The following is a 26,301-nucleotide window of genomic DNA, read 5'->3' as shown; positions in this document are numbered from 1 at the left end:
CAAAGGGGAGTAATAATTAAAGCTGGAATGATCTAAAAGGTGATGATGTTTATAATTCTGCTTGTATGCTCACTATAATAACTTTTAGAAATTTTTATTCTAAAAGAAATTTCACCCTTCTCATAAGGGTGCCTTCATATTAGGGATGTGTTTAGATATTAAATGGACATGCAAGCAGTGAGAGCAGATGACAGAAATTCTAACTTCTAATGTCAAGTTCTCATGGGCTACCACTAACCCAATTTCCATGATTAGATTCAAGTTGGATCTAGACGTATCACAGTAAATCAGATCTGAAACCAAAATTTCAGGCCTGTTAATTTGATTTTCTTCCTGCTCAATTTTAACAAGATGTGTCTCCAAAATAAAGGGGCATGTGGATGAGTTGCTGATTTGCCCACATAGCAGAGCAAATTCAACAGTTATCTAATAGACATGACCCTATATTTTAACAATATTGACAAAATTGAAATGAAAGAATGTGAAAAGAGGTATTAGTTGAGAAAATATGCCTCAAAATTTTCTTGTAATTCATAAATACATTGCTTAACATTTTCAAAATATTCAAAGCACCCTGATCTCTCAAGGAAAGTTTTGACACAAAACTTACTATGAACAATCATAGTAAGACTAATAATGGCAATAATGGGACAACAGTTTGAGTATCCAAGAAAGATAAAATTACCAGATAAATTTTGTATTTTGATAAGATTATAGTTCGTTTTCTATGTCATTAGATAAAAATCTGGCTTAGGGTCTAGACTCAGCAATACATACCTGTTAAATAACCAAATACATTGAGAAAGATCTCATATGAATTATTTTATGTTGGACATATATGTCATGTAAATGATTCAAAATATTAATAACATATTAAATATTTATAAAATATTAATCTGAAATAGTCTATATAGTGATTGGTGATTCTGGGTTTCTGTAGGGAAAATATATATACATATTTGTTCAATATATATAAAATAAGGAATTTTATTGAATACAGAGGAAGAACTGAATAATTTTGATGAGAAGGGAAAAGTTGACAGGATATTGCATATACACTAAATCACAAAAGATAAGTTAATTTATCCTAGTTGAGCAATTTACATGGTAAAGTGTCCTTGAATGGTGGTGAAAAATGAGAGATGAGTCATCCCAGATATAATATCACAGTCAAGAGATATGGGGATATATGTATATGTATAGCTGATTCACTTTGTTATAAAGCAGAAACTAACACACCATTGTAAAGCAATTATACTCCAATATAGATGTTAAAAAAAATAATATCATGGTCAAAGAAATGGATACATGACATTTCAGTGACTCTTAGGAAAGTGGAAAATAGATTTGAGAAGTAAGGGGACAGGGAGGTCATGACATGAGACTGTACAAATAGGATGGCACCAGGAAGTTTGGATTTTGGCCTGGAAGAAATGGAAGTTCATCAAAGTTTTCTCATAACAGCAGTAACAGGACCAAATCTATAACTTAGGTCCATAACAATAATAGTATAATGGGAATTATGAGAAACAGTATAATCTTGATTGCATGATTTAAAGGTCTGTATATATGCCTAAATTTAGTAAATAAAGAGATAGAGTCAGGGAGGTAAAACGCTCTTATAATCATCCATGCAAGAGATAATAAAAGCCTAGTGATAGTGGAAGTGGTGAAGAAAGGAAAATGTTAAGGAGATATTTTAAGGAAGAATCAACACAACATTGATTGGATTATTACATAGAGGGAAAAAAAAATCAAAGTGACCTAGGATTATAAATTACCTAATAGAAGATACATATAATAGGGCCCATAATCTCCATGGAGTTAAATACACCAGTGGTTTTAAATGGTCTTTGAAAGATGTATTCAATATTTTCAGGTGACTTTCTTAATGCTTATATTCCATAATCCATGACCATTTTTAACAGCTTTACATGTTCTGACTTTTCCAAAATCTGTATCATTACACAGAAAAAAGAGTTCATATTGCCTAAAGAAAATGAAATAAACATTTGCACTTATAATCTTTGACAACCCATGAAAATAATAATTATAGCTACTATAATAGTTATTATTTACATGACATTTATGTGTAAGGCATGTTCTACTATAAGCTTTCTATATATTAAGGTGCTTACTCCTCAAAATAATCCTATAAGCCCCATTTACAGACAGATGAAGAAACTGAGGCATAGAATATGGTTAAGTAACTAATAACTTGCCCAAGGCCCAAGAGCTAGTTATGTGGCAAAATAAAGATTTGAATACAGTGATCTGGCTCCAGTGTTCATATTCTGAGTCACTACAGCTTGCTGGGCTTTAGCATTTCACATGGATAACTTCCAAAATTGTTCCATTCAGCACAGTTGTAAACACCCTAAAATATGTAAAAGCCAATACCATCCCTAGTCACAAAAAATAACTGATAAAATATGTAATAGAAAAAATATTATCTATAACAGTGATAAACTTGAAAGACATATAATTCTAATAAGAAACATGCAAAAATGTAGAAAATTATAAAATATTAATGAAAAATGTAGAAGATGAATAAGTGGGTATATGTTATGTTTACAATGTGTAATAAACTCAGTATTTAAAAATGCCAATTTCAACTATATACCAATAAAATGGACAATGTAGAAGAAATGGACAAATTCTTAGAAAGGTATAATCTCCCAAGACTGAACCAGGAAGAAGCAGAAAATATGAACAGACCAATTAAAAGTGCTGAAATTGAATCTGAGATTTAAAAACTCCCAACAAACAAAAGTCCAGGACCTGATGGTTTCACAGGCAAATTCTATCAAACATTTAGAGAAGAGTTAACATCTATCCTTATGAAACTCCTCCAAAAAACTGCAGAGGAAGGAACACTCCCAAACTCATTTTATGATACCATCATTACCCTGATACGAAAACCAGACAAAGATAACACAAAAAAAGAAAATTGCAGGCCAATATCACTGATGAACATAGATACAAAAATCCTCAACAAAATACTAGCAAACCAAATCCAATAAAACATTAAAAGGATCATAAACCATGATCACGTGGGATTTATCCCAGGGATGCAAGGATTTTCAATATCTGCAAATCAATCTGTGTGATACATCACATCAACAAATTGAAGAATAAAAACCATGTGATCATTTCAATAGATGCAGAAAAAGCTTTTGACAAGATTCAACACCCATTTATGATGAAAACTCTACAGAAAGTGGGCATAGAGGGAACCTACCTCAACATAATAAAGGCCATATATGACAAACACACAGATAACATCATACTCAATGGTGGAAAACTGAAAGCATTTCCTCTAAGATTAGGAACACGACAAGGATGTCCACTCTCGCCACTTTTATTCAACATAGTTTTGGAAGTCCTAGTAGAAAAAGAAATAAAAAGAATCTAAAATGGAAAAGAAGAAGTAAAACTGCCACTGTTTGTGGATGACAATTATACTATACATAGAAAATTCTACAGACATTACCAGAAAACTACTAGAACTCATCAATGAATTTGGTAAACTTGCAGGATACAAAATTAATACACAGAAATCTCTTGCATTTCTATACACTAACAATGAAAGATCAGAAAGAGAAATTAAGAAAACAATCCCATTTACAATCAAATTAAAAAGAATAAAATACCTAGGAATAAGGCAAAAGACCCATTCTCCAAAAACTATAATGTGCTGATGAAAGAAATCCAAGATGACACAAACAGATGGAAAGATAAATGGTGTTCTTGGATTGGAATAATCAGTATTTTCAAAATGACTACCCAAGGCAATCTACAGATTCAACGCAATCCCTATCAAATTACCAATGGCATTTTTCACAGAACTAAAATTAAAAAAAAATAAATTTGTATGGAAACACAAAAGACCTGGAATAGCCAAAGCAATCTCAAGTAAGAAAAACAGAGGTGGAGGAGTCAGGCTCCCTGACTTCAGACTATACTACAAAGCTACAGTCATCAAAACAGTATGGCACTGGAACAAAAACAGAAATATAGATCAATGGAACAGGATAGAAAGCCCAGAAATAATTCCATGTACCCATGGTCAATTAATCTATCACAAAGGAGGCAAGAGTATACAAAGGAGAAAAGACAGCCTCTTCAGTAAGCAGTGCTGGGAAAACTGGAAAGCTACATGTAAAAGAATGAAATTAGAACATCCTCTAACATTATACAAAAAAATAATATCAAAATGGATTAAAGACCTAAATGTAAGTCCAGACACTATAGAACTCCTAGAGGAAAACATAGGCAGAACACTATTTGACATAAATTGCAGTAATATCTTTTTGGATCTATCTTCTAGAGTAATGGAAATAAAAACAAAAATAAACACATGGGGTCTAATTAAACTTAAAAGCTTTTACACAGCAAAGGAAATCATAAACAAAACGAAAATACAACCCACAGAATGGGAGAAAATATTTGCAAATGAAGCAACTGATAAGGGATTAATCTCCAAAATATACAAACAGCTCATGCAGCTCAATATCAAAAAACAAACAACCCAATCAAAAAATGAGCAGAAGATCTAAATAGACATTTCTCCAAAGAAGACATACAGATGGCCAAAAGGCGTATGAAAATATGCTCAACATCACTAATTATTAGAGAAATGTAAATCAAAACAACAATGAGATATCACCTCACACTAGTCAGACTGGCCATCATCAAAAAGTCTACAAACAATAACTGCTGGAGAGGGTGTGGAGAAAGGGAAACCCCCTACACTATTGGTGAGAATATAAATTGGTACAGCCACTATGGAGAACAGTATGGAAATTCCTTAAAAAACTACAAATAGAGCTACCATATGATCCTGCAATCCCACTCCTGGGCATATATCCAGAGAAAATCGTGACTCAAAAAGATACATGTACCCTGAAATTCACTGCAGCACTATCTAAAATAGCCAAGACATCTATGTAACCTAAATGTCCATAGACAGATGAATGGATAAAGAAGATGTGTTATATATATATATATATATATATATATATATACACAATGGAATATTACTCAGCCATAAAAAAGAATGAAAAAATGCCATTTGCAGGAACATGGATGGACCTAGAGATCATCATACTACGTGAAGTAAGCCAGACAGAGAAAGATAAATATCATATATCACTTATATGTGGAATCTTAAAAAAAAAGGATACAAATGAACTTATTTCTAAGACAGAAAGAGACTCACAGACATAGAAAACAAGCTTATAGTTACTAAAGGGGAAAGGAGTGGGGGAGGGACAAATTAGGAGGTTGGGATTAACATATACACAGTACTATATATAAAATAGATAACCAACAAGGACCTACTATATAGCATAACGAACTATACTTGATATTTCACAATAACCTATAAGGGAAAAGAATCTGAAGAAGAATATATATGTATACATACATATATATATATATAATAAGTAAATTGTTTTGCTGTACAGCTGAAACTAACATGATATTGTAAATCAACTGTATTTCTATATAAATAAATAAATAAATATAAATAAATAAAATAAAAATGTCATTTTTCCCTGAGTAAATCTATAGATCCATTCAATGTCAATAAAAATCCTAGAAAAGATTTTTACATAATTTGAAATACTGATACTAAAATGCAGATAGTTGAATCATAACACAAAGAATTGCCAACACAATTCTAAAAACTAAATATAAAGTGGGGAAAATTGCCCTACAAGATATCAAGTTTCATTATGAAACTGTGAAATTAAAAGAGTGCCATATTGACACAAGAAAAAGAGAAATAGATCAATGGAAAAAAAATAGACCAAACACAGATTAATGATACTTGAATATGCTATAGACAAATAAAAATTCCTAAGTGAGTAAAAATTTAAAAGCAAAACTATTGAAATATAAGATAGATCTATATGATCTTGGGTTTAGGTGGAATTTCTTAGAAAAAATACAGAAAATATAAAAAGGATAACCTTAGAGTAAACTATTATTAATTTGACTAAATCGTGTTTAATTTACATAAATACATTGAACAAATGAACTATATATAAAATTGGAATATTTGAACTGACTTTTAGAAAGAATTAACTATGTAAATAACAAAGAATTAGTATCCAGAAATTTAAAAAAAATGTAGAAATGAAAATTTACAGAACTCCATAGAAATTATTGCCTGGAATTAAGACCAATCAGTCACACACACATGCACAAAGCAATAAAAAATAACATAGAAAAATATCTATCAGTAATTCTAGCATCCAGAATTCAGTAACTTCTTCTCAGCCCCTTTACTATCTCTCTAGAATAGGCCCCAGTTTTTCTTGGCCAGGATTATAGCAGTAGCCTCTTAACTCATCTACCAGTTTTACTCTTTTCCTCTTTCTACTCTCAACACAACAGAGAGATCTCATTAAATTAGGGGTTAGACTATAACAGTTTTGAACAAAACCAGCACTTTCTTCATCTCAACTTGAGTTAAAGATTTAGGGTGTAGAGTGATTATAAATCCCAATTTGCCCAAGAGTCCTGTTTTATTTTTGTTGTTCCAACCGAGTTATTACTAGTGCTCCCTCTCACTCTTAAAAGTGTCCTTCTGAGTGATAAATATGTAGTTATTTGGCAAGATCCAATCCCTGCAACATCTCTTTTCTCATCTTGTTCCACCCTCCCGATTCATTCAGCATTAGCATCATTCTCTGCATGTTCTTATTTCAGGAATTTTTACTTACATCTTAAATTTCCTCTGCCTGGAATGCAAATATCCCTTGTCTACATCCCTCTCCAGGTTTTTGATAAAATTTCAACTCATCAGTAAAGGGCCATTTTATTTGTAATAGCAACACTACCCTCATACTACTACCTGATATACACCACTCCCTAACTCTGCTTTATTTTTTGTCATAACTTTTATCACCTTTTGGCATATTATATGTTCATTTGTTTATTTTTTTCTCTTCCTCCAACCCTCTATATGTTTATTTGTTTATTTTTTCTCTTCCTCCAACCCTCTATATGTTCATTTGTTTATTTTTTCTCTTCCTCCAACCCTCTCCCTCTGCACGGAGAGCAGAAATTTGTACTTGTTCATTGACATCCACTGGTGCCTGTTACATAATATGTAATCAACAAATATTTGCTTACTGAAAAATAACTGTATTGGGACTTCCCTGGTGGCACAGTGGTTAAGACTCCTCCTCACTCCCAATGCAGGGGGCCTGGGTTTGATCCCTGGTCAGGAAACTAGATCCTACATGCGTGCCACAACTAAGAGTTCACATGACACAACTAAGGAGTCCATGAGCCACAACTAAGGAGCTGGACTGATGCAACTAAGGATACCACATGCTGAAACTAAGACCCGGCACAACCAAATAAAAATAAATAAATAAATACATATTTTTAAAAATAAGTGTATTGCAGAATATTATGCACAATGCTGATACTTTTTATGCAAAAATGCAAAATGTTAAGACATATAAAGAAATAATGCTGTGTACTATACTATTCCACATACACCAAAATTTTGATTGTAGTTACTTTGGGGGAAGAAGAAAGAAAGAAAAAAATATGATTGGGAACAGTGTTATTGGTTATTTCAACCTTAGGTGAAATACTTTTATACGTATATTAACAAAACATGAGGTAAATGTGAAAAAAATAATGGTTTTAAATTCATAATGGTGGAAATACTGATATTTTCATATTACTCTTTGTATTTCTCCTTGAATATATTAAATGTATTACTTTTCTGCATTTTTTTATTTCCTTAAAATATGGTTTATATTAATTATAATCCCTCATTGTAAACTGAATACCAGAGGAGAGTGATTTTTCTCATTCACTAGTCAATAAATTATAAAGTCTTCCATAAAACTCAAATTGATTTGAAGAATGCATTTATTAAACTCATATACCCCTTTGGATATTGCATTTAGTGGAAAATATTGAAGCTAAAATCATAAACTAGAAGCAAACAAATGATGTTCCAGGGTATTATTCCCTCTATAATATAATTGAAGGAGTATCATTTATTTCAAAGTAGTTTAACAGTCTTTACTATGTTATATCATAGAGTTTTTTTCCTGGCATGGCCTCTCACTAGCTCTCCAGTTTTGCCCCATGTCTCTCTAAAGCTTACTCAATAAGTGCTTCTTTCATTTTCCTGAGCATGAAAGGAAAATAATATTTACTGAGATCACATAACTTCCTCGTCATTTTGCTAATTCATGCAATAATGTAACACTCTTCTCTACCAATCTCACAGAAACAACTGGCATCTTGTTTGTGAAAAGCATTTTATGAACTCTAATTCCTTTTATGATCATTAGGACTTATTATCATTCTCTGAAAAAAACAATTCCCTAAAAATTTAGCAATGGTTTTTGTATGGGAAAAGATGTGGAAGAAAATTAAACATAAGTGAAGGTGTTCATAGAGACAGATTTTTCCTTTAACCATAGATAATTAATGAGAAAAGTAACAGGGAATTCTCAGCTGAAGTTCTGTTCCAGTACTATGACAAAAACTTCTCTGTTCTTCATTTCTTGGCCAGTGTGACTCAGAGAGGATAATATATTTTAAATGATTGTTTTCCATAACAATAATAGCGTACCAAAAGGTTGTATTGATGAGAACTTTACTTTGGGAACAAACAATGAACACAGAGCCACAGTTGGATACCATGACATTGCTGATAAAATTAATTTCAGCAAGCACAGAAAAGGGAAGCAACTGGTTGAGATTTTTATCTTTCTGATACTGAAGAATCTATAAAAATCAATTAAGCAACTCAAAAGAAATGAAAACTTTAAAGAAATTTTTTTTGATTATTTTCACAGAAATAATGGCAGATACCAAAATTACATAGAAACATGTACATTGTAATCAGAAACATTTCAACTGGAGGCTACATTTTCAACAAATTACATTCTATGAAGTAAAGCTAAAATTATCTGTAGACATGGTGATAATATCATTCTATCCAAAAGATAAAGTGGAATCTACTCTGTGAGTGATTATCTTTTCTTTTCTTTCCCTTTCTTTTTTCTTGATTTAGTTTCTTTCCAGAACAATAACAACAAAATAGTTTGTACAGAATAAAGCGGTTAGATGAAACAGAATAGGTAGTACACTAGCAGAGAACTGATTTCATATGCACGAAAAAAGTAGTTTATGTATTATTTTCTCGTTTGCTTATAATCAGTTCCAACCCAGAAATATGCATAGAAAGTCCACCATGTGCAAGACAAGTCATCAAGAATAAAATGTTTTCTTTTCTCAGATTTCCATGTATCTTGTGACTAAAACCTTCCAAAATTAGAACCTATATTGTCAATATGCAATAATCATCTATGAGTTATTCCAAAATTATTTCTATGAATTTGTCCAGCTGATGCCTTAAACATGTCTATGTGAGTTTCACTGCCACCTAGTTTATGTCTTCAGTGTATAAAATGATTTATTTTCTGTTACTATCAGCAAAGAATATTTATTCTATCTTGTTTCTATCACCACATGGATACAAGGCATCTGATACAAGGGGTTTAGAATACACAGTTTTGTCAGTATATCATTAAATCCAAGGTGCCCGTCACAGTGCCAGGTAGCAAAAAGATACACTGAGTGAATGAAGGAATGAATGAATGAAGTAAATAAATTTCAATCTTTTATTGAAGTATTTAAAATACTTGATAAATGAAAATAGAATACTTTCCAAATCAACATAGAGGTTTAACCTAATACTAATCAACTTTCCAATACGGACTTTTAAATAACTTGGCAAAATGATTATGAATGTTACAGAAAAACAAAACAGTAAGAATAGCATAGACATTTTTGAAGAAGATGATTACTGAGATGTTTTCTTGTATATTGAAACACAAGATAAATTTGGACTTAAAGGAAAAGTTATCCTGGATATTAGATTAATATCATATAATAAGTAGCCTAATATATTAGAAATTTTGTATATAATAAAAATTGCATTACTAATAAGAGTAAAAAATTTGATTTTTTTAACATATTATATTGGAAAAATTGGACAATTACTTAGGGGAAAAATAAATTTTTTCTTCATACTTTATCCCCAAACAAATTCCAACTGGACAAAACAAACGTAATAAATATAAACATTAAAACTTGTAGGTGAGTATTTGCTGAACACTCAGAATGGGCAAGGACTTTCTGAGAATGTAATGATAGATTAAATAATAAAGAAAAAAGTCAATTGATTTGACTACATAAAATTTTAAGACATCTGCTCCCTCTAGTCAATTTGGCCATCTTCTCAGCACTCAGCCAGAACCATGGGCCAACATCTATATTTAAAACTAATTAATACAATTAAAGTCAAATGATAAAGATAAGGGAGATAACTGCAACAAATCTGAAATTAATAGATAAATATCCTTAATAAACACTGAGGTATACAATTAAAGAAATACTGTCTCCACATCCAGTGAATGAAAAATGATTATGATCAAATCACCTTCAAATGAAATTTAAGATATGAAGACAACTATGGCAAATACCTCATATTGCTAATGAAGGTATACAAAATGAAATAACCAGATATCATTTTTCCACCTATCAAGTTTACAAACTTTTTTACACAATGATAATATTCCACTGTTGTATGAAATCAGTACTATAGGCATTCTTCAATCAAACTAGTGAAGAGGATACACTGACATAACTTTTGGAGAAAGCAATTTTGACAGGTCATAAGAGGAGAGTGAGCTTTCCTTACAGATGTATAAAATTAATGAAACCATGATCTTCATATTCCAGTTTAAAATAATGTCACAGCCAAAAATATGACACCAAGTCTGCAACCAATATATAATTTTAAAACAAAACATTTTTTTCTATTTTTATAACACTCCTATGGAGTTATTTATCTTAGACCTGAATAACAGTTCTTAAAAATTCCTTTTTTCTCTATCTACTCCCTTACTGGGTGAAGCTGCCCTCTTTCAACATGCCATTAAAAATAACAACAACAACAAAAAAATATTTTCCCACTAGACTAGTCCAATTGTACCATATCCCTATAAATTTTCTCCATGGCTCCTCAATTCTGCACCAAAAAATAAGAAAGAATGAATGTGGCAAACCAGGAACTTGACGGGGAGTGAAGCAGGTCAAGAGAAATAAAGCAATCAATTTCAGGAACAGAACTAGAATTTCCTTTCATGAGCAGGGTAGATGTAAGACTTAGGAACATTCCTAAATTAATATTTTATTCTGATATGCAAGAAAACAATCAATACACTGTCAAAGATTGTTTTCAAAGAAAGATTCTGCAGCATTTAAATAATAGCAAAACGTTGGACTCAATTTCTATGTTCATTAATAGGTTAGAGATTACTTAAATTACCATTCATGTAGGAAATATGCAGTGATTTAAAATCATGTATTTGGAGAGTAATGACATGAGAGAATTCTAAGTGGAAAAAAAAGCAGGGTAGAACTATATTTTCAATATGACAGTACTTTTACATAAAGAAAACTAAAGGAAGTGCACCCAATATGTTGCAATTGCTATTCTAGATATTTTCTTCAGGTTCCTTGTATTATGTTATGTCTTTTCTAAAGTTCTGGCAGTAAGCACGTTTTATTTTAATGATTTTTTAGAGGTAAAGAGGTAAAGAAAAGGTGAGAAAATGATACTGTAGAATAGTTTCACGTTAATCTCTGTGTTCACACTGATAGGAAAGGTGGCTAATTGCCAGTCAATCCCAGTTACTAAGAAGTTAAAGCAGTAAATTTTCTTCCATTAGATACGGTTAAAGCTAAGCATTAAGATTCCTGTTGTTTTTCTCTGGGCTATTATTACAGACGCTAGAGGAAATGGCATCATCATGAATCTAAACTCGGGATGGTGACTGACAGTGTGTTGGTAAAAGAAACTCATGTTACCTAGCACAAGTCTAAGAGACCACGGAACTAATTCATCTTCTGATATAGTCCCAATTTTAAATGAGAGGAGAAATGGTGATGCATTAGTCTATGTCTCTAATGTCACAGATCTAATTTAACACACTACTGATAAGATAAATCTTTGACTATGTCTTGCATAAATAACAGATTGTTATGACACTATTAATAAAGCATGAACAATTAGCCTAGGGATTTTGAGCACCCTTTTTTCATTTATTCTTATTGAATACTGAGTATACACAAATATTTGTAGAGTATAGTTAAGGTATAAAATAATAATAATACATGAAAATCAACCAAATTATCTCTCAGTTTAGAAAGGACGTTTAAGTCTCTATGTAACCTTTTCTACTTAGCTGTTAACGGCTCTCCTGCATTTTGTATTTACTATATTCTTCTTTTCCTTTCCTTGATTTATCAGATGATTATATCTCTAAAATTGTCCTGTTGAGTTCTGCATGTTTTCAGACTTTAAATAATGAAGTTGTAATGTATCTACTCTTCTATAACTGCCTTTTGACTCAACTTTAGTTCCAGAGAGCCATCATTGCTTATTTATATGTTGATAAAATTAATGAAATTATTCTTTGTACAAGCTACATTTTAAGACCCTAGCATGTAATGTATCTTTTCTAATATTGATGTATTTTATTTGTGAATTTCATGATTTACTTTTTTTTTTTCTTTTTGCTACTACAAACAATGTTGCTCTAACACATTTGGCTTGTTTCCTGGCACCTGGCACAATGGGTTTTAGGATGCATATTTAGGAGTGGAATTGTTGGACCATAGGATAGTTGAGTTCAAAGTTACTATATGATCCCAAATTTCTAAAGGTTAATAGCTAAAGGATTGATTTTTTTCTAAAGAATACTTTATTCATTTTATTTACTGCTGGATTTTATTTGATAACACTCTTGAATATTTTATTCTCGGTTCATGTCTGAAATTAGCTTGTATTTTATTTGCCTATGATGTTCTTATTGGGTTTTGTTATCAAGGTTATGTTAATATTACAAAAATGATGTGGGAGTATTCCCTCCTTTTCTTTCCTCTGAAAAAAAAAAGCATTTAAGACAATAAGTATTTGTTCTTGAACATTTGATAGACGTTTCTAATAAAAGTAAGTGGACCTAGGGATATTTTAGTTTTAAATTTTTAAATTAATGGTTAATGTGTTGTTATAGGAATATTATACAACTCAGGTGCAATATTTACTTGTTATGGTATTATTTAATTGTTAAGGATTATGATTTATCGTTATATGATTATTAAAGGTTTTATGTCTAAAACACTTTACTTTTTTTAAATTATTGCACTTAATCTTTTAATAGTCATATATTTTGATAAACTATTGTGTCTCTAGTTACTAATACATTTTTATTACAAACATTTTTGTATCTTCTTTATTTTATCTGTGATCAAACTTTCCAAAGTATAATAATCAATACTCTAGGAATATTTTCCACCATCTTCTTTTGTGACTTCAACTTCTTCCCTCTCTCCTACATACTTTTTTTCCCCTTTTCTTTCATGTGGATTGATTAGTTTTCATCTTCCATTTATATTTATCGACTTTATTTAACATTATGCAATCTGTTTTCAATTTTTAATGATTAACTTAAATATGTTAATAAGAAAATAGTCTAAAGCTCTAAGTGTAGAAAATACTAAAGAATAATTAAAAGTAAACATAAGGTTATACCTAAACAATAATAATGTTATGTCATTTTAAAACATACATATGAAACTAAAATACAGAAAAACAATAGTATACAAATTGGGAAGGAGGGATTATATAGAGCTGGGTGTTCTAATCATAACACCTACATTATGAATTATGTATTATTTAAATATAACATATAACAATGACATTTACAAGTCAAGACATCTCTAGGTAACCATTTACCTAAAGTTATTCAAACTCAAGATTAAGAGCAGGATCCAGAAACAAATTCAAGGTTCTCCAGGGTCATATTCACTTCTCACCAGATGCCTACAAATTTGGAGTTTCTGATAACACCTTCAGGTAGAAAAACTCACAGAACTCAAGAAAGCACCATACTTACAATTATAGCTTTACTATAGCAAAAGGAATCAAATTAGAACTAGCCAAAGAAGAGATACATAGAGAGCAGTCCACGAGGGCTCCAAGTGTCCTCAGGCACATGTTACCCTCCCAGCATTGAAGTATGACAATACTCAAAGAATATTGCCAACCAGGGAAGCTTGCTTGAGCTTTGGTGTCCAGAGTTTTTATTGGGGTTTTATTACCTAGGCATGACTGGTTGAGTCATTACCCACATGACTCAACATCCAGCCTTCTACCCTTCCTGAAAAGTTTGGACTGATATCATGTGATCCAACTGTATAACCCATGCTTAGTCTTCCTGGCTTGGCCAGACAGTCATTCTGAGTCATCTCATTAGCATAGACCATCTATGGGCTCACCATAAGTCACCTCATCAGCATAAGCTATCAGCTGTGGTCTGAAGGGCTGGGAAATTCCAAGGGTTTAGAGTTTACCTATCAGGAACCTATCATGAACTGGCCAGCCAAGTTCTTTATTATACACCACTAAAAGAATTGTTAAAGAATGCACACCTTAAATAGAATGACAAAAATTATAATAAAAAGTAGAAAAAGGACACAAAACAAGAACATAGAAAGGGTAAGACAAATAACAAGCAAACTACACTATGCTAAATTTAAACCCATATGTTCTAAATACAAGTTGAAATAAAAAAATAATAAGATTGGATTTTAAAGAAAACATATGCTGCTTATAAGAGACACATCTAAAATATAAGAATACAAGAAGAATGGAAGTAAAAGAATGAAAGGAATATACTATGCAAACACTAAGAAAGTTGGTGTGGTTATATTAATACCAGGCAATGTAAATTTTATGACAATAAGTATTATTAGAAATAAATAGGTACACTTCATTGTGATATAAGTTTAATTTATCAGAAATGCATAACACTTCTGAATTGTCATGCAACTAACTTACTTGCCTCAAAGTTATAAAGCAAGAAAATGATAGAACTAATGGAAGAAATAACCAAATCTATAATCATAGTGAGTAATTTAAAAACATCTATTCCAGTAACAAATGATTTTTTTAAAAAAATGAAATAACACTTTGAGTGGTTCTTAAAGTATGGTCTATGTGTGGACTTATGGAGGGAACATTTCAAAAGTCCTTTTGCTCAAAACTATTTCTGTGATAATTCTAAGATATTATTTGCTTTCTCATATACAAACTTACTGTGTTGACATATGTACTGGTGAAACAAAAGCAATGGTGGGTAAAGCTGTTGGCACTGTCAACTAAAAAAAATGCATGAGCTAAAAGCTGACAATTATGTTTTATTCAGTGGCCTCACTGAGGACTATAGCCTGGGATGATAGCCTCTCAGATAGCTCTGAGGGCCTGTTCCAAAGAGGTAAGGAAGGCACCAGGATATATGGGAGTTTTGCTGAAAAAAAAAAAAAAGAACAAACATGTAGTCGAACATAAAAAGATTACTGTTAGTCACAAAAACAAACATCTCAAATTGATGATTTTAGTGTTTTTCTATGTATGGGAAGACGCAAACGCCTAGGCTCATTGAAATTATTCCTTTGATATGCATCTTAACTATCTAGGGACAGTATCCTCAGCATCCTGTTTTTCTCCATCCTGAATTCCCCTCATGATGCACCGTCGAGTGTGACTGCAGTGGCTGATGGCTTTAGGGGTGCAACATTCTTTGTTTACTGAAATGGCAGGCAACATTTTTTGTCCATAGCACATTAGCACAAATCAAACAGTAGCTCCAAACTGTATTAGGAGTCACTGTATTCTTTACTACCATTAACAAACAGTTAAAATTAAGCAAACACACAGGGAAACCAAAGACGTGTTTCAATGGCCTATAATAATATATTGTTATAAAGAATTTGATAACTCAATTGTCAACTCAGGTACTAATCCAGTAATTTCCTGAGCATGATTTGATGACCCATGGGTCTCTGAAACCCTCTAAAACTGTACTAAAAGTCCTGTACTTTTTACTGTCATGTACTTAAAGAAAACAAGAAAGCCATTTTTACCTAAAAATGTCCACGATGAAGAATAAATATTATTAATCTTATTAAATCTTATCTCTTGAGCACACATTTTAAAAGATTCTATGTTACAAACCTGAACTATGCACAAAGAATTTCTGCCTCATACAAAAGTATGATGATTGTCTAAAGGAAAAATACTTGTGCAGTTGTTTAAACTATGAGTTAAACTAACCATGGAGTACCATTTTCTTGAAAAAGGTAATGACAAAGTATTGTTATTTAGACTTGAGTATAGACATTTGTTTTCAAGAAAACAAATTAAATGAGTTTATCATTCCAAGGAAAACAACTGTCGATATTTTTTGCCAATAGGAAATGTATATACCACCATGAGCTTAAAAGCTTCCCAATACTTAAAGACTCTTAAGGTTGGTGGTGAGATTAACAAATGTGATTTTTGGATATTTTATAATGTAATGTGTCAATATTTAGAAAATCTTCATATAACCAATATTTTCAGAAGACCAATGCATAATGTTATAAAATCATGCACAGGTAGAGATCCATTCAAAGTACAAAACAGACCTGTGAATTTTAACGTAACTGACTGAAGGTTTCATTGATATAGTTTCAAATTCCATGTTGTAACTAATTCAAGTTGTGGTATGGTATAAAAATGATTATCCACAATTATCTGAAAATGCTTTTGAAGTATCTCTTTTATAAACTACATATCCATGTGAGTTTAGATTTTTTTCCCCTACTTCATCCAAAACAACTGAGCCCAACAGGATTATTGCAGAAGCAGATATAAGAATCTTTCTTCATCATTAAGCCAGACATTAAAGAGATCAGGAAAAATGTAAAACAATGCCACAGTTCTCTCTAAATCGTTATGTTTTGGAAAATATAGTTAGTTTTCGTAACATGTTATTTATATTAAGATGTAATAATATAGTATTGTTATTCTAATTATATAATATATATTTTTTGACTTTTCATTTTTAATAAGGCACATATCAACAGATATAGCTCATATAAACAAAATTTTAAAAATCGTGTCCTCAATTTTTAAGAGTTTAAAGACACCCGAAAAGTTTTAGAACCTTTGTTGTAGAACAATTTAACAAATAATAAGGCTGGCCAAACTGAATAATATAGGATAATGTACCTAACAACCAAATACTATACTCTCTTTAAAATTTCATATATTGACAAAATTAATGATATGCTGGGCATAAAGGACTTCTCAACAATTTCAAGGTACTAAAAACTTACAGAGTGTGCCCTGATCACAGGGGAATTAGTGTAAAAATCCACTAAACAATAATCACCATATGTTTAGAAATTAACAAATATACTTTTAAATAACCTGTTAGAAGAAAAACACAATGTTGATTAGAAATTATTTAGAACCTAATTGCAGTGAAAAGAGGACTTATTAAATCTTATGAGATGCAACTAAAGTCATAGTAAGAGGGTAAATTATAGCTTCAATGCATATATTAGAAGAGATGAAAGGCTAAAAATCAATGACTTAGGTCTCCATCTAAGTAAATTGAAAAAATTAGAGCAAATCAAGTTCCCTAAAATTTTAGAATGGAAGAATTAATAATTAAAACAATAGTAGAAATTAAAGAAAAACAAACATAGCCTAACCAAGGAAGCCTAACATACTTTTTTATGAGTTAAAATATAAGTTGAAATATAATTTATATACAGTAAAAGTCACCCTTTTCCAGAAGTAAATTCTGACAAATGCATATCTATGTAACTACCACTCCATTTATTTCACCCAACAAAGTTCTCGCATACCCCTTTGTGGTCAGTTCCCTTCCCTTGCCTCAGCCCTTGACAATCACTCATTTGTTTAATGTCCCCACAACTTTTTCTTTCCCAGGATGACATATAAATGAAACCCTACATTATGTAAATACTAGTGACTGGCTTCTTTCACAGCATGAATTTTAGATTCACTCATGCTGCTGCATTTATCAAGAGTGCACTTCATTGTACAAGATGTACCATAGGTTGTTCGTACATTAATCAGTTGATAGACATTTGAGTAGTTTCCACATTTTGTTGTTTATGAATAAAACCAGGACTGACTTCATGGTCATACAACCTGTACAGTAGCAGAATGCCTGCAATCACAAGGGCCCCAATGCCTGGCTTAGTGCTCTGCTATCTCTGCCTTGAAATTCTTAATAATTTTATCTTTGAACTTGTGTTCGTAAATGAAATCTGACGGGACAACGGAGCATGGACTTGAGCAAAGGAGACACATGCAATATGAGCATCTGCCATCCCTTGCTACCCCATCACATATAGTGTTCACAATGCCCCATGAGCACAAAATTCTGATGGGCCATGATGCACTGGAGTTCAGTGAGACTCAAAGCAGTTACAAGGCAAATGTCTTATGCCTAGTACTGAATAAGCAGGGACACTGGTAACCCTGCCAAAACTGATACAAGAAGAAATAGAAAACCTGAACAATTTACTGAAGAAATTAAATACACAGGTAAAATCTTCCTCAGCAAAAATGTCAAATGTATTTACTGCTGAATTACTCTAAACATTTAAAACAGAAATAATTGCAATCTTAACACAAACGCTTCTAGAAAATAGAAAAAGTGGGACTACTTTCAACCTCCTTTTATTAGATAAGCATACCCAACTTGACAATGATTTTCCAAGAAGGGAAAAATTGCAAGCTAATCTCATTCATATACATAGATTCAACAATCCTAACTAAGATTTACAAACTAATTCCAGTTCCAGCAATATATAAAAGGAACTTCCTCATGACCTGATTGGCCTTATTTTAGTAATGCATGGCTGTGTGTCAATTCAAAAATTAATCAATGTAATTCATTACATTAACAAAAATAGGAAATCATATGATCATGTTATTGATGCAAAAAAGCATTCAAAAAAATTCAAAATCCATAGCATAAACACTCAGCAAATTAGAAATTTAAGAAAACTCTCTTAATATAAAAAGGATATCCACAAGAGAAAAATAAGCACATATCATACCTAATTGTGAAATGACAGAATTTCTTCTGCAATTGAATATTAGAGTAGAATTACCACAATTGTCCTTTACAGTCAGCATTGTACTAGAGGTCAGGTCTTGGCCAAAATATTGAATTTTAAAAATTGTTATAAGGATTGAAATGTATGAAATAATCTGTTATTACTTATAAATAATCCTGCATATGAAAAATCCAAAAGATTGTACAAAGTATTAGAATAAATAATTGAGTATAACATGGCTCCTGTATATTAGCAAATATATAATGTATAAAAAGAATATGAAATTAAAATAATGTGTTTAATATGTTTTCTCAGAATACCATAAATTTGGTTTTGAGATAAATAAGGCCTCAATAAGCAAAGTAATATAACATGTGCAAGGATCAGCAGGCTCAATATTATACTGATATCAATTCTCTATAGCACATTTATTAGGTTCCTATTGCTGAATAACACATTATGACAAATTTAACAGATTAAAAAAATCCACTTATTATCTCACAGTCTTCTATGGGTCAGAAGTTTGAGCAGGGATCAACTGAGTTCTCTGCCCAAGGTATCTCAAGGCTTAAATTAAATTGTCAGCCAGGTCTGTGGTCTATCTGAAGCTCAAATGATCTTCATGTTGACAGATTTCAGTTCCTGGAGGTTGTAGGGCTGAAGTCTCTATTTTCCTGCTGGCTGTTGGCCAGAGTGGCTCTCAGTTCCTATAGACAACCCTCAGGTTCCAACAATGTAGTCCTCTCACAACATGCTGGCTTATTATTTAAGTCCAGCAGGTGATTCTCACTCTATTCTGCCACATGGAGTCTTATATAATGTAATGCAATCACAATTGTGACAATCTTTTTATAGTGTTCATAAAATATAACATCATCAAGGGAATAATGTTACATCATATTAACATGTCCTACCCACACTCAAGGGGAAGATATTATACAAGGCATGTACACCAGGAAGTGGTTACCTTGGGGGCCATCAGAGAATCAGGGGCCAAGACTTCTGCAATGCCAATCTAAATTCCAACAGTTTTTGAATGGAAATTGAAAAATAGAGTATAAAATTAATATAAAAATGAATAGGTCAAGAACAGGAAAGAAAGTAATAAAAAAGAGACAAATATGATAGGCTGATTTTACTGGATATCAAGACACATTTTAAAGCTGAACATATTCCATGGAAGGGCACTCATTTACTAAAGCATTAAGGAATGCCCTGATGAGAAGGACACCAGCATCATCAAGAATCTCAGTGGTGGCTGTCTGCTATAGGCCAGGCTGAAGGAAGGAGATAATGTTAAAAAATTAGGTTCACAAATAGCAAGGAGGAGGAGAGAATCCTTAAATAATGTCAACATAGTGCACTTAATTATCAGAAGCAAAGCATGTACAATTATTTTAATGAGTATTAATAATGGATTAGCAGTCAGGGGGACTTAGTTTATAGATAGCTATGGAAACGGTTGATAGAACATGGTTTTCACATGACTTTCACAGTGGCAAGAAAGATGGGTGGCCAACAAGGGCTTAATTTACACAACCAAAATAAATAAAGGTGAATGATAGAGTTGGAGGTAGTTATTCCAATGAAGACTTAAAATCTCTTGCTCAGCTTTCATACCGGATCCAGTTCTTAGACCCAGAACTCACTGAGAGATGGAAAGAGACTCAAAGGAAGGCCCAACAACACCATGCCAATTTTCTGTAATAATAATTTTCCCAGACCTTCCCAAAGGGACCTATAGACTTTTACTTATGCAACCCTGCCCAGAGGAAAGTGGAATACTCAAATGTTTGAGGATAATTAGTTCAAATTCTTACTAACCCTTGGGACCTCAACAGCATGGCTCTCCTCTTATAATGGAAGCATAGGGAGGCAGGTAATAAATAGAATCATGGCTCAGATCTAGCTCATTGTAGGTCCATTGGGTCTACAGACACACCTGTTGGTCCATTCCCTGGTTCCCAAATGAATACAGTTGGTAGTTGGCAGAAACTCCACATTGTTTACTTGGTCTGTGGTATAAAAATTATTATTGGGAAAAGGTCAGACTGAAGCATCAGAATTGCCATTTGCACCCAAGGTAATAATTCTAAAATAATACTGCATTCTAAGAGGAGGTAGCAAACTAGTGTCACCCATAAAAACCTAAAGGATGATGATTTGTTCATATCATCTTATCTCTGTTTAATCCTCCAGTCTAGCCCTCACACAAAAAAAGATGGAATCTGGAGGAAAACCACTAATTCTACCAGAGTAGCCCCACATGCAGCTGCTGTACTCAGTACCATAGCAGATCAAACCTTGGGTTTGGAATGTGGCCATTGATCTGGTGAATGCATTGTTCGCCATCACTCTAAAGAAGCTGGATCAGAAGCAGTTCATATTTACAAGGGGCAGACAAATACATGTAGTTATGGTCTTGGCCTAGGCTATTTTAACTCTTCCACCTCTGTTTAATGTACTCCCTACAGACTTAGACCATTGGTCATTTTACAGAATACCACATTGGTCCACTATATTGATCCATCATGATGATCAGACTAGATGAACAAGATATGGAAAGTAGATTGGAGATCGTAATAAGACATAGGTTCTCCAGTGGATAAGACATAAAGCCAAAGAAAATATAGGGTCCTACCACATCAGTGAGTTTTCAGAAGTCCAGTAGTAAGAGGCATGCTGGGACATACTCGACAAAGACAAGTCATTGCAGCTTGTACCTTCTACTATTAAAAAGAAAACAGCCTGGTCAGATTTTTTGAGTTTTGAAGGCAGTGTATTCCACACATGGGAATACTACTGTGACCTAATGGCATGGAAAGCAGCAGGTTTGAGTGGGACCAGTGTAGGAAAGGACTTTGCGGCAGGTGTAGACTATGGTGAAAACAACGCTTCTACTTAAGGTCAAACAACAGAGCAGAACCTAAGATACTAGAGGTATCTGTGATTGTAAAAGATACCCAGTGGAGTTTATGGCAAGGCTTGACAAGAAAATCACAATGTGTATGTCAGGTTCTGGAGCAAGGCCATGCCTTCTTCAGTGGAGAACTACACACCACTCTAATAAGAGCTCTTGCATGTTACTGGTCCCTGGTAGAGATAAAATATCTGGTCAGGTGACTACACGTCCAGAGTTATCCACCATGTAGTGGGTTTGGTGAGATCTACCATCAAATCATAAAGTTGGGTGGACTCAGCAGCAATTCACTGTAAGATGGAAGAGATATGTGGAGGATCAAGAAGAAGCAGAGAACATAAATAAGCTACATTATGAGGTGGCCCAGTGCCCCAAATCATCCACCTCTGTAATACCTGTACTTCTCATCTCAACCTATAGCCACCTCAGTGGTCCCTAAAGAGTTTCTGTTTTCACTTAGATTTGGCTTCTAAGTAGACATTACTTTCCTGTCAACTGATCAATATATTTTATGCATTATTTTAATCATTTTATTGGGATAGTAGGGAATCTTCTCTGCCATACCTACTAAAATTGGAATGCTAGTATTTATGTCATTAGTTCATTTAAATTTATTGTTTATATAAGTTCTATAATGTTAAATATATACATACTACTTAGGATATCATGCTAATTTTGTTATGCAAATCTAACATGCTTGACAAAATAGCATTTTTGTACCACTTCATTCATTTTCTTCTCAGTTTAGCCCTTTGTTCTGCAGGACTGACAATCTTGAAAGCCTAATTAAATGACCTGGAAAAAATAATAATATATAAGGTAAAAGAAAGGGAGAATACCTAAAAAAGATTAGTCTAGTCTCATTTCAGAGCTCAACAACCCAAAAAAACAGTCAGCTTTGGGAGAATGAAATATTTTGAATTAATTTTTGTACATAGTTGAAATGTGCTATTAAACATATTAGATCTTTCACTTTTATTTCTCCATGAACTATGGCAAAGTCACAGCAAATTTATAAAAAATGGAATGGTCATTCCACGTTTTAAGCCCCTATCTGGAAATAATAATGGATTATTGGATATATAAAATATGTGTATATATGTACATATTTTTCCATATTACTATACATTCATATATTATATACAGAAATGTGAGGATACACCTCTTATTTTCAAATTCCTGAGAAAAGGTATGTGACTGGAAATCGAAAGCAAAACTTAAACATCTTTTCCTGATTTTAATAATATTTAAAACAGATCTATATTTTATGCTATGAAATAAAATTATCATATGAAGCAAAACTTACACTTAACATGTTTCTAATTGCTTTGCAACTATTTTCATTCTGGTAATTTATATAAATAATGTATAACTTAATAAGAACTATCAAATGCCATATTACAAATTAAAAAGAGGGCAAAGAAATAACTAAAATTCTGTTTCACTCAATGTGCTTTGTATATTATTCTGGATGCTAGATTTAACAAGTGAAATGTCTTTTTAAGAGTGTAATTAAGAAAAGAGCTGAAATCAAGACTATGGAAGCAGAGGTGATGCAATCAGATTGATTCTTCATGCTTCATAAACAATTGTGAACATTCATTATAAAAGGCCATATAGAACTAGAGCAACTGAGATTGGGTCTGCATGAAAATGTCCACTTGACAGTACTGATAATTTAAATACATCAAATTTGCATATATATATATATATATATATATATATATATATATATATATAGTTGATCTTCACTATTTGTGGATTCCATTTTTGTGAATTTACCAACTTACTAAAATTTATTAGGGAACCCAAAATCAATACTAAGCATTTTCAGTTATTTCTGAACATGTTCAGACCAAAATTTTGAGCTGCCTGATGCAATGTTCCCAGTTGAGGTCCAACAAGATGACCCTCTGCCTTGTTTCAGCTCTGTACAGAGATGACCAGAGGATAGAGATGGTAGGGGCAGTGTGTGGAGTGCAAGAGGCTATGGCTCTGGGGCCAGCTGGATGGGTTTGAATCCCAACTCTGGCACCTGTTACTGGAGCAATCTCAGGTAATACGGTCACTTACTTCAGAACCTCATTTTCTGTTTTGTAAAATAAAGAAAATAGAATCTACCAATATAAGTTACTTTAGGATTTAAGATATTAAATTTTGTGAGATATTACACACACACACACACACACACACACACTCACGCACACACACACACATTTTCCCCAGGAGCAATGGTTTAGTATTTGCTAATTTCATGTTTGTAGCAACTTTAAAGAACATAACTATCACAAATAATGAGATTTGACTGACTTTATATATACACATGCAAACACACATTTATAGAATTTAACTCTGAATTATACACAGAGAATGGTCTGAAATATTCTTAAATCGTATTTTCATCTGCAATAGTCATAAAGACATGTGGTTATATGAGCAGAGCTAGAAGTGATTATATTATGCAGTATTTGGAGAAAGTAAAAATCATGCACTGATGATAAAATACATCACAGACTTATGGTTAATAATATTCTGCTGAAATAAAAATGTAAAACAAACAACAAAATTAAGTACCTTCTAAAATGTGGAAAGAATATTAAAGAAATATATTGCCTATCACAATTTACTAATAATGACTTTTTAAAATTTATTTATTTTATTTATTTATTTTTGGCTGCATTGGGTCTTCGTTGCTGCATGGGGGCTTTCTCTAATTGCAGTGAGTGGGGGCTACTCTTTCTTGTGGTGCACGGGCTTCTCATTGCAGTGGCTTCTCTTGTTGCAGAGCACGGGCTCTAGGTGCGTGGGCTTCAGTAGTTGTGGCATGCAGCCTCAGTGGTTGTGGCTCGCGGGCTCCAGAGTGCATGCTCAGTAGTTGTGGCACACAGGCTTAGTTGCTCCGCGGCATGTGGGATCTTCTAGGACCAGGGATCGAACCCGTGTCCCCTGCATTGGCAGGCAGATTCTTAACCACTGCACTGCCAGGGAAGCCCATTAATAATGACTTTAAATAAGTCTCTGAGTAATTACCTTTTAAAAGACTAAAATTTTATGAGGCAAAAGATTAATCTTCAATTAATTTAGTTTCTAATTTAATAAAACTTATAGTTTTCAATTTATATTTCTACATAACCAGAGAAGTGATGTCTTTTATCCTGTATTTATATATGCAGTTAGTTTTTTATTTCACTGTTTATAACAGATATTATTGATAATAGGTAAGATGGAACTAGGTTACAGAGATATGACATAAATCAATCTCTGTTTCATTCCCTAACTCCATTGGCAGTATACATCGCCTATGGTCTATTGATGATTTTAAAATAGAAAAGAAAAAATGGTCACAGTTTCTTTTAGAGTATACTGATTAAAATCCATTGTTTTAGTTAAGAATGGATGGTGAGTCCTCAAAGTGGTTAAAAAATATATAACATTCAAAACTGTGACCGGTGTTTGCTTCCTAAGATGCTTCAGGAATTGAAATTGAAATTATCTTTACAATGGATTTCTTTTTGTCCTGAAAGAAACAAATGTAGTAGTATATCATACAATTATGCAAATACAGACCAAATAGCTATCTATTCCTGAGGAACATCTGAATGCAGTTGTTAAACAAACAAGAAAAGTCGAGTATTGGTTTTTATTCTACTGTTCAAGACTTGGGAATGGTTAAGAGAGTGTTGTAGGGATCCTTTCACTGGAGTGCTCGGCATTGTCCACTGGACCCTCTCTGGGTACTACCACACTTTAAATGATGTACACCTTTAATTGAATTTCTATTGACTAGACTATTATTCTGTCCATAGCCATGCAAATGATTTTTGTTTCAGAAACATAAGTAAATTGTCTGGTAGAGAATATAAACATCCATATTAAAATTAAAATCTTTGGCACATTAATTTTTTATTTTATGAGAGTTTTATGTTATAATAGTTATAATGTTTACAATGTTATAATATGTTAAACGTGTTTTACGAGTCATGATTTTACAGTTTTGAAAAATACATCTTAAAACTGTGAATAGGATTTTCATGCAGACATGCAGCAATAGTTTTACTGTTTTCTTCTATATAGAATTAAACTAATCCATGCTTATAGCAATAGGAACATACAGATATGCTCTTTCTCTTCAAGTAATACAGGAGAAGAATCTAAAAAAAACCTGAGATTGAATCTCTCATTGACCTATTAGTGGCTACTTTAAGTTTGCAATTAATTAATTTTAAAATTGAGGCAGGGAGTGATCATAAGATGGTAAAAAACAAAACAAAGCAACTGAAGCAGAGTAAGTACATTAAAAAAATAATAAAAGGAGATTAGGTTGAAAAATAGGTAGAAAA

The sequence above is a fragment of the Grampus griseus genome, assembly GCF_964374135.1.
Source record: "Grampus griseus genome assembly, chromosome: 4".
In the NCBI taxonomy this organism is placed as follows: Eukaryota; Metazoa; Chordata; class Mammalia; order Artiodactyla; family Delphinidae; genus Grampus; species Grampus griseus.
Note: the sequence above shows the minus strand (reverse complement) of the source record.